The sequence below is a fragment of the Tasmannia lanceolata genome, unplaced genomic scaffold, assembly GCF_043159265.1.
Source record: "Tasmannia lanceolata isolate RefF3 unplaced genomic scaffold, GAP_Taslan_0.1 ptg000029l, whole genome shotgun sequence".
Classification (NCBI taxonomy): domain Eukaryota; kingdom Viridiplantae; phylum Streptophyta; class Magnoliopsida; order Canellales; family Winteraceae; genus Tasmannia; species Tasmannia lanceolata.
The window spans coordinates 7,594,110-7,610,206 of record NW_027518706.1 but is presented as its reverse complement, the minus strand read 5'-3'; the positions used below and the strand labels follow the sequence as shown (position 1 = coordinate 7,610,206).

Here is a 16,097-nt window from a genome sequence, read left to right as displayed (position 1 = left end):
TAGTTCGGAACAGATTTTCCTAACTACACTCTAATGACTCGAGATTTTTGAGATTTTTGATTTTTCAGATGTTTTTGATTTTTTCGACACAAGAGGACAAAATCCTATCATCACAAGGGGAGGACAGACTCCTGATATCCCGCAAAGGTTGGACAGCATCCTATGCTTTGCGGGGGGGAATGAACAGAATAACAACTCTGCAAGGGTTGGACAGCATCCTATACCTTGCAGGAGTGGATAGAAAAAACGCGGAATGAACAGAATAACAACTCTGCAAGGGTTGGACAGCATCATATACCTTGCAGGAGTGGATGGAAAAAACGCACGACTTGATGAGAGGGTGGACAGAATCCTAACCCCTATGATGATAGGACAGACCCCTGAAAGACTGAAGGACTGACTCCTATGCTGAAGACTGACTCTGAAAGATGGAAGGACAGAATCCTAAATTTTATGAAGGGATAGGACAGAATCCTAAACTCTACAGGGGTAGGACAGACACCTAAACCCTAGGATGGTAAAACTGACTCCTAAACTCTCTAGGACTGACTCTAAAGAGGAAGAAATCCCTTAACCTGCGAAGACTCTAAGGCAGGAAGGGAAGGGGTTGGCTCAAGAAGCATTCCGTCATAGCCTGGACCCGCCGAGACGACTTCTGAAATCAATGTACAACCTCTCAAAAACATATAAGAAACCCTAAGATTTAAGGAAAATCCTAAAACTAAGAGGACCCTCGAAAGGGAAGGAAAGAGGAAGATTAGTGTGGGCTCCGAGTTGGGGCTGAATTGGATTGGGGTCGGGATACGGGTCCTGAGTTGGGGCTGAATTGGATCAAGGCTGAACCGAGTTAGATTGGGGATGGAACTGGGCTCACTCGGGGTGGACATTACCTGGCGTGGCCCATGAGGATCATTGGAGTACATATCACAATAGAGGGTGAGAATTACCGGCGCATTGCTCATTTCTGCCGATACTCGGAGCAGAGCATCTGGGGCACATCTTGAGTTACCCAGACCATAAAAAAAGAAGGGCCTGATTCGTAGCCTGTCGGAGCTCTCTCATCGCGGGTCCTGGAGAATTTTTCAGATCAGTGACCTGAACAAAAGTGGAAATCCCTCCTGGCGTAAAATTAAGCTGCTGAATACCCTTCTCCAAAAACTGAATCCTCCATCTGAGAAATTTATGCCTCTTCTCCTCATCCGAAAACGTTTTTCTGATACAATTCTTTATTCTGAAACTCCCCATAAACATTATAACAAACTGGATGTCCCTCCTTATCAAACCCATGCATAAAAAACACTTTCTCCAAATCACTCCCTCAATATCAAACTCCTTCCTCCATATAACAGTGTTCTTTATCATAGTGAAAGCATCTTTCACCTTAAAATCTCTCGCCCTAAAGAACTTCAAAAGCACAACATCGGATTTTTCATCCCCGATAAGCGGAATTCCCCATATGAACACCTCCTCCGGGGGTTGCTCCACTACTGGAGCTTCAGATTCCGTCACCGTAGCTTCAGTTTCCGGCACAGGAGCCGTCACCGAAATGATGGTCTCTTCGATTGCTTCAACTATTTTCGCTCCATCTTCATCAATTGGAGGAGAAACTACAATTGCCTCTTCAACCACCTCCGTAACCACGGTCGGAGTTTCTGCCAGAATTTCAGCCGGAATTTCGACCTCCGGTGGTTTTTCTTCTCCTTCCAGCTTCGAAGTTGCTTCGACCTCCGGTGGGTCGGGTTAATCGGGTTTTGCGGGTTCTTCTGTAGAGGGAAAATCAGATTTATTTTTTTTTTCCTTTTTTTTTTTTGGGTGGTGGTGGTGGTGGTTTGGTAAATTCGGTTGGGTGAGATGGTGGAGGTGCGGTGGTGGCTTGGAGGTGGGCGGCTGTGAAGGAGGTGGTGGTGGCCGGTGGAGCAAAATAAAAACACAAATGAAGGAGGTGGTCGGTAATGGTGGAATGAAATGGGTTTTGGCAGAGGGTTCTGTAGGAAGGGAAATGGAGGTGGCGATTTTGGGTAAAAGGGGAAGATGGTGGTGGAGATTGAAAACGAGTTTGGAGGGATGGCAGAGGGTGGCCGGCGATGGTGTTTTTATCCTTTTGCCGGCTTCCGGTGGTTCCGCCGGAGAAAATGGTGGGTGAAGGGATAGGTTTTTGATGGGGTTTTGATGGAGGGTTTAATGAGGTGGGTTATGGTGAGGGTTTGGTGGAAACCGAATGGGTTTTGGGGTAAAGATGGGTTTGGTTGTTAGGATGGTGGAGGAGGGTAGAAGAAGAAGAATAAGAGGGCGGCTGTGTTGGGGAAGGTGGGTTTGGTGGGGGGTGGCTGAGGGTGGAGGTTGCGGCTGTGGAGGTGATTCGGCCGGAATCCGGCAATGTCGCCGGAGAAGGAGGAATGGCCGGAGGTTGTGGGAAGAGGGTTCCGCTGGCTGAGATGGTAGTGGTGATGGGGGTGCGGTGGTGGTTGGGAGGTTGATGGTGGCTGACGTTGGTGGTTAGTGGAGGTGAGGTTGAGCTTGCCGGATTCCGGCAAGCTTGCCGGAGAAGAAAGTGGTGGCCGATGGTGGGTTTGGACGGAATGGGCTTTGGGGAAGAAGGCAAGGTGGTTGTAGAGGTTTGGGGTGGGGATGGTGGAGGCAGTGGTGGTGGCGGTGGGTTTCTCCCCTCCCTCTCTTTTTTTTTTCTCTGGTTTTTCTCTCCTCTGGTTTGTTTTTTTTTTTTTCTCTGTCGTTTCCTCTCCTCTGCGAGAGAGAGAACCCATGAGTGGGAAGACTCATCATGAGGAGAGGAACTCATGATGAGTTCTTGTCCCCCTCATGTCCCCCCATTTCCTCTAAATTTTTGCAAATAAATAAATAAAAAAATAAAAAACAATTTTCAAATGGCATCGGATGCCATACGAAAACCAAAACTACTCGTTACGCCCATTTTAAAAACAAAGAAAATGATGACTGTCCTTATTCTCTCTTTGAATACAAGCGGATCCCACATTAGCGGGCCCCACACAAACGGGTCCCACATCAGCGGGCCCCACACAAGCGGGTCCCACACCAGCGGGCCCCACACAAGCGGGTCCCACACTCATTCATTTTCCGCCTGACCTCGGGATTTCATTCGAATACGCGGGTTTAGGGCCCTGTCAAAATGGGGTGTCTACAGATGCCCCTCTTTGGCAGAGTGTGCTTGTCGCACGAAAGCCAAAGCCGAGCAGACAACACATTTTGACTGGCCCAAGATTTCGAACGGAAGTGATGCAAGGGGGTGACGAGATGGATCAACGAGACAGATTCTCGTCGAGAGGGAATGATAAGATGGACTGACGCGACGAGACAGATTCTCATCGAGAGGGAATGATAAGATGGATTGACGAGACAGAATCTCGAAAAGAAAACTGAGATGGACTCTCAAGGGGAAGTGAGACAGACTCTCACAAATTGCAGAATGGAATGATTAGACAACATCTAATTAAGCCACTCAGGGATTTGGAGATTGTAAAGCGGAATGATTAGACAGCATCATGATCAAACCGAAATTATGATCTGGGACAAGCGAGATGATTAGACAGCATCTTGATCATTCCTGAATTGGGATCTGAGAAGACAGCATCTTAACAGATGAACACAGCGGAATGATTAGACAGCATCATGATCAAACCTGAATTGGGATCTGAGAAGACAGCATCTTGACAGAAGAACACAGCGGAATGATTAGACGGCATCATGATCAAACCTGAATCGGGATCTGAGAAGACAGCATCTTAACAGATGAACACAGGGGAATGATTAGACAGCATCATGATCAAACCTGAATTAGGACCTGAGAAGACAGCATCTTGACAGATGAACACAGCGGAATGATTAGACAGCATCATGATCAAACCTGAATTGGGATCTGAGAAGACAGCATCTTGACAGATGAACACAGCGGAATGATTAGACAGCATCATGATCAAACCTGAATCGAGATCTGAAAAGACAGCATCTTGACAGATGAACACAGCGGAATGATTAGACAGCATCATGATCATTCCTAAATTGGGATCTGAAAATACAGCATCTTGACAGATGAACACAGCGGAATGATTAGACAGCATCATGATCAAACCTGAATTGGGATCTGAGAAGACAGCATCTTGACAGATGAACACGGCGGAATGATTAGACAGCATCATGATCAAACCTAAATTTAGATCTGAGAAGACAGCATCTTGACAGATGAACACAGCGGAATGATTAGACAGCATCATGATCAAACCGAAATTGGGATCTGAGAAGACAGCATCTTGACAGATGAACATAGCGGAATGATTAGACAGCATCATGATCAAACCGAAATTGGGATCTGAGAAGACAGCATCTTGACAGATGAACAGAGCGGAATGATTAGACAGCATCATGATCAAACCTAAATTGGGATCTGAGAAGACAGCATCTTGACAGATGAACACAGCGGAATGATTAGACAGCATCATGATCATTCCTAGATTGGGATCTGAGAAGACAGCATCTTGACAGATGAACACAACGGAATGATTAGACAGCATCATGATCATTCCTAGTTTGGGATCTGAGAAGACAGCATCTTGACAGATGAACAAAGCGGAATGATTAGACAGCATCATGATCATTCCTAAATTGGGATCTGAGAAGACAGCATCTTGACAGATGAACGAAGCGGAATGATTAGACAGCATCATGATCATTCCTAAATTGGGATCTGAGAAGACAGCATCTTGACAGATGAACAACGCGGAATGGGTGCTCTCAGGGAGACTTTGGTTGGATGCTCTCAGGGAGACTTTGGTTGGATGCTCTTAGGGAGACTTTGGTGAGGGTGCTCTCAGGGAGACTTTGGTTGGATGTTCTCAGGGAGACTTTGGTTGGGTGCTCTCAGGGAGACTTTAGTGAGGTGCTCTCAGGGAGACTTTAGTTGGATGCTCTCAGGGAGACTTACACGGATGGGATGCCTCAGGGGTCTTACATAGAAGGGATGCCTCAGGGGTCTTACACGAATAGGATGCCTCAGGGGTCTTACACAGATGGGATGCCTCAGGGGTCTTACACAGATGATGTCTCAGGGGTCTTACACAGATGGGATGCCTCAGGGGTCTTACACGGATGGGATGCCTCAGGGGTCTTACACAGATGGGATGCCTCAGGGGTCTTACACAGATGATGCCTCAGGGGTCTTACACAGATGGGATGCCTCAGGGGTCTTACACGGATGGGATGCCTCAGGGGACTTTGGAAGGGATGGATATTTCTTTTGATTTTGATTGATTGATTTATTGATTCAGATTGATTCCTTTGAAAATTGCTTTGTCTCTTGCCGAGGAAATGGGATTGCGAGTTCTTTGCTGAGGACCAGACTCACATGATCTGCTAAGGTTCTGAGTATTGATCATTTCTTTGAGAGAATTGAATTCGGCAGGGGATTGAGGGTTGTGAGAGCAAATTCTAGACTCCGCTGGGAAAAACTGATTTTCTTGGAGAATTGACTCTTCTGAAGGGTGGACTTAACTGAGGAGTTTAGAGGTTTGGCTTGAGATGTGCTCGTACTCCTCTTATCTTAACTTGCTGGAGACATTGGCACTGATTGCCTTTGTGCTTGACATCTTTTATGACACAAGTCATAAAAGATGCCCCTAGTATATTGTGTTTCCATGACAGGAGTTTTAAGGAGGAAGGACAATGATGGTTGAAGAAAAGATGCTTCGTTTCATGAAGGCTTGAGGTTGCACAGTTTTTTTGTATGGAGAGAGTAGGACAATCACCATGATGGCTGGGTCTGAGAATCCCTTCTTTCGCATTGCTCACTTTTGGAGGCTTAAGGTCTCTGGTAAGTTTGAAACCAGGAGTTACTCTGAATTTTCTTTGCATTTTGGAGGACACGCTCCCATTCTTCCAGCACCCGACAGTTTGGACTTTGCAAGGAAAGGGAACACAAATAAGGAGGAACAGATTTCCAAGGACTCAATCAAAGAAGATTCTTGTTGTTCGAAGGACTCGACTCGCTTTCGACTCACTCTTGGATCTGATGTGTTATTTTTCAAGGGTATGGCGTAGCCACTCTTAGAGTATTTCGAAGACCGTGTCAAGAGGCACTACTCTCATTTTTCGGTGTTTCCGTCATGGTTATTATCCCTTTCGGATTGCTCGGTTTCAATGCCCCTAGTTTAAAGGAATGTTAAAGTAAGCTTGCTGGCACTACTTGGACTCCGAGATTTTACCCTGGTTGAATACTGTTTCTCCATCTCAATGATTCGCTTTTTCGTTGGAAGTCATTGCCATTGACCAGATTGCCTTTTCAGGTTTTCAATCTGACGGACCGCTTGCCCTAACTTTTGCCTGGTTCGCCCTTTCGGGTTTTCAATCCAGCGGGCTTGATACCCTAACTTTTGCCTAAGCCGACTTTTCAGTTGTCAACTTAGCGGGTGAATGACCCTAAATTTTGCCTAGACCGCCCTTTCGGGTTTTCAGCCTAGCGAGTCTTCAGACTCCGTCTCTTTTTCTTCTTGACTTTGAACCTCTGCTTGTTCACCAGAAGGACTTTCTAGGTAGGCTTGGATTCAAAAGGGTTGGGTATTTCTTTTGGATTTCAAAGTTTCGACCGAACCTTGATCGACCAGGTTGCCTAAAGTATCCCAAAAATGGAGGATCAGGTCCGCGTAGTTCGCTGGGGTTTGGAACACAATGATTTGGCTTTAAGCTCAAAAGTTGAAAGGGAATAATTTGATTTTTATTCCAAAGGTTGAAAGGGAATAATTTGACTTTTATTCCAAAGGTTGAAAGGGAATAATTTGACTTTTATTCCCAAGGTTGAAAGGGAATAATTTGACTTTTATTCCAAAGGTTGAAAGGGAATAATTTGACTTTTATTCCCAAGGTTGACCGAACCTGAATTGATCAGGTTGCCTACGTACCCTATAGAAAGGGATCAGGTCAGACGTAGTTCGGAACGAACTACCCCTGGTTTGTGGGTGCTTGAAAAAGAATGTTTGATTTTGTTGAGGCTCGAAGGTGTTTGCAAAAGGATTTTTTTTTTTTTTTTTTTTTAAACTTGGGATTTTGGCATTTAAGGCTCAGGCGTCCAAAGATGGCCTTCTGGTGTTTTGGCATACAAGCTTCTTGAATGGCCAAGGTTCAATGGCTTTGAACTTTTTTTCTCTTTTTATTTTTTTAGGAGTCTGGCGGCATTTCCTGGCAAGACTTCATCTGCACTGTGCAAGCTAAACTGATTGAATTCCCACTTTTTCTTTGGGATCTCGCACTGATATTCGGGATTCTACGACTCTGGGTCTTCTCTGAATGCTGAAGATTTTGAAATCTTTCAATCTATTTATCAGCTCTGCTTTTTGCGATTCTGACGTTCTTGAGGAGTTGACGTGGGGCATGCTCCCTTCTCCTTTCTTCTCTGGATTCTATCCTTCTTTTTTTTATTGGATGTCGGGGAAGCCCCTACTCCTTGAATGTTCTAACTTGAAATTCCATCGGAATGTATAGCCCAAGTATTCTTTTTGGGGCTCATGTTCTATGCTCATGACTTTGTTGTCCGAAAGTCTTCTCTCAATTTTTCATTAACTTCACTTGATGTCTGGTATTCTTCGTTTGAAATTTTCGCTATTTTCGACCTCATGTCTGAAGCTGAGGGTGACTTACGTTGAACAGCGTCAAGACACGCTTCCGGTTTATCCTCATAAGACCAAGCAACACTTATTTGAACCCTCTAAATAGGTTTATCGATTCTTTGCGCTCTTCGGGAGATTTTGCCAATCCTTATTTCCCGAGTTTCGGATTTGGATACCACTATCTACGGTATCGATTTCATCTTCGAGTGGCTTTGCTCGACGCTCTTCCCCTCGTTTGATCAGCTTTCAAATCTCGAGGAGAATTTCATCGGCATCCTCGTCCGAGGAGGGTGTCTTAATTTGTTTATTAACATTAGATCCAAGAGTGAACATATACAAGAATACTGACGACACTGGAATCAAATGTTCGTTGCATTGAATGTTTGAAGTACATACAATGATTTTTGACGTGCCACGATAGGCTCTCCATCAAATTCAACAAAAGATTGGACATTGGTTCACAACGAGAGAGACCAATAAACACAACATACTTAGAATTGATATTGACATGGTTAGACTTACCAACTTTGACAGGAGGTTGGTATACACACTTCAAAGCAAATTTCAAAGATGTGACACTTCATCGGAGGCAACGGATTGGCGCTGAAAGTTCAAGGACAACGTGCCTTCATTAATGATGATAATGATTGGAGAGAACAATCATGGAGTTAGAATCTCAGAAGGGAGGGCCTCTTTGGTTTCTGTTGACCTAGCTCAAATTGTTCTTTAGCACCTGACAATGGCAAGGCTTTCTCTGGTATGATATTTTCAAGGAGTTCAAGCTCTGACATTTTTCTTTTCCATTCCCAATCATTTTCCGGCCCAGAAGTGGTACAGGTAAAGGTAGTAAGATATATGAAGGGTTGAATGGGTGAAATGGTTCCCATGGTGGGTGTAGGAGGTGCAACACGGTTATGTGCAGGGTTCTCAGAAGCATTTGAGTTCAAGAATAATGAGGGGATCCCTGTCTATCAGGTAGTGGGCTAGACCAAGCGAGTTCAGAGATGGAAGCTCTTTTTGGGGTTGATGGTAGACGAGTGACTAAGACTCCTGTCATGGACACCGAATGGGTAGAGTGGTTCCCATGGTGGGTGTAGGAGGTGCAACACGGTTATGTGCAGGGTTCTCAGAAGCATTTGAGTTCAAGAATAATGAGGGGATCCCTGTCTATCAGGTAGTGGGCTAGACCAAGCGAGTTCAGAGATGGAAGCTCTTTTTGGGGTTGATGGTAGACGAGTGACTAAGACTCCTGTCATGGACACCATAAACACTAGGCTCAATGAGAATTAATCGCATGACAATGTAATGTGCAAGTTGAAGCAAAAGGTAGCACAAACACATCATTCTCCTTGGATAAAAATCCGACAGCATAACAACTGTACATGAAGAGGTGGTACGACAAGTACATGGTTTGTCAACAAGCCAAAAAGGATGATGACCACACTCAAGGTATTTGGAAAAAATTCGGCAGCATAACGGCTATACCAGGAGATGTGGTAAGGTAAGCACAAGTTTTGTCAACGAACCCAAAAGGATAATGATTATGCTGAAGGGTTCTAAAAAAAATCGGCAGCATGACGGCTGTACTAGGAGGGTCTCAGCAACTAAATATGAAGAGTATGCCGTCATGGTCAAGATAAAGCAGGGCTCTCCACACTCAAGGTATTTGGAAAAAAATCGGCAGCATAACGGCTATACCAGGAGATGTGGTAAGGTAAGCACAAGTTTTGTCAACGAACCCAAAAGGATAATGATTATGCTGAAGGGTTCTAAAAAAAATCGGCAGCATGACGGCCGTACTAGGAGGGTCTCAGCAACTAAATATGAAGAGTATGCCATCATGGTCAAGATAAAGCAGGGCTCTCAGCAAGGACACACTCTGGTAGTGATAACGGCAAAGTAGACTCATAATTGGCATGCGGAGCGATCTGATCAAGATCGATCAAAGGATCAAGCTCAGGGAAGATAGATCATGGCTATAAAGATAATGATGTGACACCAATGATCTGATCATAATCCAAAAGACGGATGGATGGGAAAAAGGATCAGATTAGGAAAGAAAACCTAGCTATGAAGCAAACCCTAATCTAGTAACAAACATGTACATATATATACATATATATACATACTAACCAGGGGCACCAACCCTAGTCTAATCTAGCGGAGCCAAGGAGGTCTCGACTCGTGACAGACTGATGAGTGTACTAGGACCGTGCTGTAGCCACGCAAGGTGAGCTATCCTAGTCTACAAATGGGACAAGGCTCCTAACTCTAGGCTTCACATGTTCGTCCTCATATGAATACAATGTATAAACACGGGTACTTCCTAGTTGGGTTTCACTAAGTCAGTAAGTATATACATAATATATAAAACAAAGTAGGGCTCCGGACTCAATCTATCGGGTACTATGCGTATGAAACATACTTAACATGTATAACAAAAGTACGCCCAATGTTATACATAGTATGTTTCATTGCCCATCGGCTGCTGTAGACAAAAGTACGCCCAATGTCTACGGCTGCAGCACCGGCGCATAGCTTGGAAATAGATTCAACAGTACCATCATGGTGCAATGACATCCCAGTCGGGCACGCATCGAATCTATCCCGTGGAGCCAAGAATGAAAAACAACGAAAGAAATAAAGAATGAAGAATATGGCAACATATGATGTGCAGTGTGTGAATCCCTCGTTTTATTTACGCACCTACTTGGTACCCCTGGATTTCTAACGATAAAGTTCCCATTTAACTTGGTTTTGACCCAAATTTCTTCAAAATTAGTAAAAATGGCATTTTTACAGAGTTAGGCAATGTTTCAAAAAACTCCCCAGCAGAGTCGCCAATCTGTGGACCCCGCGATCCGAGACGGGGCGAGGGGACGTGCCCCCACGCGAGTCTCAGGATCATCCACGTGAAGGAGAGCTCCGCCAAGGAACTCTCGAAAGAGTGCCCCTCACAGCATGAGCGGCGATGTGAAGTGAGATACCTCTCGATTCGGGGACCAGCCCGGATTCGAGACGCACCTCGAACAAAGAAAGAGTCGCCATCCAAGGAAGTGGGCCCTGGATCCCATGCTGTGCTCTGTCGCAACAGATAACCAGAGATATAAAAGGTCCGTGCCTGATGACGAATGGGGAAGGGGATAGGCGCCCCCAATTCGCCCAAGTGCGAGCACCTGGTCTCTTATGCCATTTATTATTAACTTTGAAGAATTTTGGGCGAAAATCATGTGAAATGGGAACGAGCATCCCCGAGAAAACGTCTATCTAAGCATGCATGACCCGGGGATGGGCAAAAGAAAATAGACATCAAAATCCTAACTCACCGCATCTACTCCTAACCCATCACATCTAGGAAAGCAGTAACATCCGCATGCACGGCTACAGCTAAACAAGCAATATCAGATATGGTAAGCAGAAAAGCAGTAAATAGCGCACAAAGAATAAGCAAGCTGAAAATAAACACACAAGGAACCAAATACAAACACACGATAAACTAAAAGATGCAAGGAAAGAAGGGATCGGAAAATAGACGGTATGCGCAAACCCAAAATGCCAGGTAAAAGAAAATGGGACATACGATAGGCTCAGAGGGCGATTCAAAGGAATGAAGCCCGGCGATCCTAATCTGCTGAAGATCGGATAAGTCTCGCGATCGTCATGACCTATCGTTGGGCTCAGCGAGGACAATCCCTGTAAAGGGACCACGCTACGTCATCGCCCGTCCCAAAACCCGATAAAATGTCAGAAAACCGATGGAAACCGGAAAATCACGATGAAAACCGAAAATGGAATGAAAAGAGGGCTCCGAGTGACCTGGCAATCACCATCCTTGCCCATTTTTTTGCTTTTGTTTTGAAATGTTTGAAAATATTTATTAAAAAGGTTTGACTGAACTTGGGTGGACGAAAAGGTGAGAAATATTTGTAAAATAAGTGTAAATAAAAAAAGAAAAGGTGACTGGGCTCAGGATGCCAGCAGCACGCCTGAGCGGCCTACGTACCCCTCAGCTAGGGATCAAGCCATCCGTAGTTCGGAACAGATTTTCCTAACTACACTCTAATGACTCGAGATTTTTGAGATTTTTGATTTTTCAGATGTTTTTGATTTTTTCGACACAAGAGGACAAAATCCTATCATCACAAGGGGAGGACAGACTCCTGATATCCCGCAAAGGTTGGACAGCATCCTATGCTTTGCGGGGGGGAATGAACAGAATAACAACTCTGCAAGGGTTGGACAGCATCCTATACCTTGCAGGAGTGGATAGAAAAAACGCGGAATGAACAGAATAACAACTCTGCAAGGGTTGGACAGCATCATATACCTTGCAGGAGTGGATGGAAAAAACGCACGACTTGATGAGAGGGTGGACAGAATCCTAACCCCTATGATGATAGGACAGACCCCTGAAAGACTGAAGGACTGACTCCTATGCTGAAGACTGACTCTGAAAGATGGAAGGACAGAATCCTAAATTTTATGAAGGGATAGGACAGAATCCTAAACTCTACAGGGGTAGGACAGACACCTAAACCCTAGGATGGTAAAACTGACTCCTAAACTCTCTAGGACTGACTCTAAAGAGGAAGAAATCCCTTAACCTGCGAAGACTCTAAGGCAGGAAGGGAAGGGGTTGGCTCAAGAAGCATTCCGTCATAGCCTGGACCCGCCGAGACGACTTCTGAAATCAATGTACAACCTCTCAAAAACCTATAAGAAACCCTAAGATTTAAGGAAAATCCTAAAACTAAGAGGACCCTCGAAAGGGAAGGAAAGAGGAAGATTAGTGTGGGCTCCGAGTTGGGGCTGAATTGGATTGGGGTCGGGATACGGGTCCCGAGTTGGGGCTGAATTGGATCAAGGCTGAACCGAGTTAGATTGGGGATGGAACTGGGCTCACTCGGGGTGGACATTACCTGGCGTGGCCCATGAGGATCATTGGAGTACATATCACAATAGAGGGTGAGAATTACCGGCGCATTGCTCATTTCTGCCGATACTCGGAGCAGAGCATCTGGGGCACATCTTGAGTTACCCAGACCATAAAAAAAGAAGGGCCTGATTCGTAGCCTGTCGGAGCTCTCTCATCGCGGGTCCTGGAGAATTTTTCAGATCAGTGACCTGAACAAAAGTGGAAATCCCTCCTGGCGTAAAATTAAGCTGCTGAATACCCTTCTCCAAAAACTGAATCCTCCATCTGAGAAATTTATGCCTCTTCTCCTCATCCGAAAACGTTTTTCTGATACAATTCTTTATTCTGAAACTCCCCATAAACATTATAACAAACTGGATGTCCCTCCTTATCAAACCCATGCATAAAAAACACTTTCTCCAAATCACTCCCTCAATATCAAACTCCTTCCTCCATATAACAGTGTTCTTTATCATAGTGAAAGCATCTTTCACCTTAAAATCTCTCGCCCTAAAGAACTTCAAAAGCACAACATCGGATTTTTCATCCCCGATAAGCGGAATTCCCCATATGAACACCTCCTCCGGGGGTTGCTCCACTACTGGAGCTTCAGATTCCGTCACCGTAGCTTCAGTTTCCGGCACAGGAGCCGTCACCGAAATGATGGTCTCTTCGATTGCTTCAACTATTTTCGCTCCATCTTCATCAATTGGAGGAGAAACTACAATTGCCTCTTCAACCACCTCCGTAACCACGGTCGGAGTTTCTGCCAGAATTTCAGCCGGAATTTCGACCTCCGGTGGTTTTTCTTCTCCTTCCAGCTTCGAAGTTGCTTTGACCTCCGGTGGGTCGGGTTAATCGGGTTTTGCGGGTTCTTCTGTAGAGGGAAAATCAGATTTATTTATTTTTTCCTTTTTTTTTTTTGGGTGGTGGTGGTGGTGGTTTGGTAAATTCGGTTGGGTGAGATGGTGGAGGTGCGGTGGTGGCTTGGAGGTGGGCGGCTGTGAAGGAGGTGGTGGTGGCCGGTGGAGCAAAATAAAAACACAAATGAAGGAGGTGGTCGGTAATGGTGGAATGAAATGGGTTTTGGCAGAGGGTTCTGTAGGAAGGGAAATGGAGGTGGCGATTTTGGGTAAAAGGGGAAGATGGTGGTGGAGATTGAAAACGAGTTTGGAGGGATGGCAGAGGGTGGCCGGCGATGGTGTTTTTATCCTTTTGCCGGCTTCCGGTGGTTCCGCCGGAGAAAATGGTGGGTGAAGGGATAGGTTTTTGATGGGGTTTTGATGGAGGGTTTAATGAGGTGGGTTATGGTGAGGGTTTGGTGGAAACCGAATGGGTTTTGGGGTAAAGATGGGTTTGGTTGTTAGGATGGTGGAGGAGGGTAGAAGAAGAAGAATAAGAGGGCGGCTGTGTTGGGGAAGGTGGGTTTGGTGGGGGGTGGCTGAGGGTGGAGGTTGCGGCTGTGGAGGTGATTCGGCCGGAATCCGGCAATGTCGCCGGAGAAGGAGGAATGGCCGGAGGTTGTGGGAAGAGGGTTCCGCTGGCTGAGATGGTAGTGGTGATGGGGGTGCGGTGGTGGTTGGGAGGTTGATGGTGGCTGACGTTGGTGGTTAGTGGAGGTGAGGTTGAGCTTGCCGGATTCCGGCAAGCTTGCCGGAGAAGAAAGTGGTGGCCGATGGTGGGTTTGGACGGAATGGGCTTTGGGGAAGAAGGCAAGGTGGTTGTAGAGGTTTGGGGTGGGGATGGTGGAGGCAGTGGTGGTGGCGGTGGGTTTCTCCCCTCCCTCTCTTTTTTTTTTCTCTGGTTTTTCTCTCCTCTGGTTTGTTTTTTTTTTTTTCTCTGTCATTTCCTCTCCTCTGCGAGAGAGAGAACCCATGAGTGGGAAGACTCATCATGAGGAGAGGAACTCATGATGAGTTCTTGTCCCCCTCATGTCCCCCCATTTCCTCTAAATTTTTGCAAATAAATAAATAAAAAAATAAAAAACAATTTTCAAATGGCATCGGATGCCATACGAAAACCAAAACTACTCGTTACGCCCATTTTAAAAACAAAGAAAATGATGACTGTCCTTATTCTCTCTTTGAATACAAGCGGATCCCACATTAGCGGGCCCCACACAAACGGGTCCCACATCAGCGGGCCCCACACAAGCGGGTCCCACACAAGCGGGTCCCACAAAAGCGGGTCCCACACCAGCGGGCCCCACACAAGCGGGTCCCACACTCATTCATTTTCCGCCTGACCTCGGGATTTCATTCGAATACGCGGGTTTAGGGCCCTATCAAAATGGGGTGTCTACAGCAAGCAACATGTCGAAGAGAAGTGTCTCTCATCTCTCATTTCAGTAGGAAAGGTGAAGGAGCGTGTTAAAGAAATTGAAGAATTGACCATTGATCACCAAAGCGTGAAGAATCCAAGGAACGATAGCAAATCAGTTGTTGATTCTAAGAAGATCAACATTATTGAGTCATCTCATCAATCACTTCAACCTGTCATGCAGAAGTCTGGTCAAGGAGATGAGAACCCAGCACAAAAGCCTAAGAAGAAGTTCACTCCATTACCGAAACCTCCAACGGTCATTCTTCGAAAACTTGTTAAGGATGGACAGTTAAAACTCATGGCTCAGAAGCCACCTCCTAAGGTTCTTCCAAGGTTTTACAACAAGGATGAATACTGTGAATATCACCAAGGCCCTGGTCACATCACCAATCGTTGTCGCTCCCTCAGATTTGCGATTCAGGACCTCATAGATAGGGACCATTCCATTTGGCCTGGGTTTAATGCTAATCAGAATCCTTCACCTAAACGTGTTGATATTCCTCTAACTATTGCTCAAGCTAACTCGATGGTTGAGCCTTTTAAAGATCCAATTATCATCACCCATCCCACTTTTGAGTCAGAGAATTCTTCATCTTCAAACTTGGGAGTGTTAGAGCTTGAAATGTCAGGAGGTGGTTATATGCCAAGAAAAATATTGTCGATGTCAGTTATTGAAGATCAGCTGAAGCCGGTGTGGACCCCGATCCGGAGAGGACGAGTGCGGCGAGGGACGCGAGGTCCCCACAGCAATCCTCTAAGATCTCCACAATGTGAAGGAGAGCTCTGCCAAGGAACTCTCAAAACGGATGCCACCCTCATTGCATAGCACGAGTGGCGATATAAAAAGAAAGGGATATGTCTTGATTCGGAACCGAGGTTCGAAACCGAGACATACCCAAAATAAACTCAGAGTCGCCATCCATGGATAGGCCATGGAACCCTAAAATCAAATCCTCTGTGCAATGGATAACCAGAAATATATATGGGTTCGTGCCTGGTTACGAATGGGGAAGGTCTGAGAGCACCCCCAATTCGCCCGAGTGCAAGCACTTGGTCTCTTATGCCATTTTCATTAATTCCAAAGAAGTTTGAGTAAAAATCATGTGAAATGGGAACAATCCTCAGGAATCGTCTACCTAAGCATGCATTTCCTGAGAATGGAGAAATAAACACGTAAAATGAAATGAAAAATGTGTCACCTAAGCAAAGCTAGGTTATGAGTGACATGCCTA

General features: G+C 45.5%; 2 pseudogenes; both read right to left on the bottom strand.

The window, feature by feature from the left end:
- Positions 1-944: 944 nt before the first annotated feature.
- LOC143858994 (patellin-3 pseudogene) lies at positions 945-12,619 on the bottom strand (annotated as a pseudogene).
- LOC143858993 (patellin-3 pseudogene) lies at positions 12,602-14,857 on the bottom strand (annotated as a pseudogene).
- Positions 14,858-16,097: the final 1,240 nt, after the last annotated feature.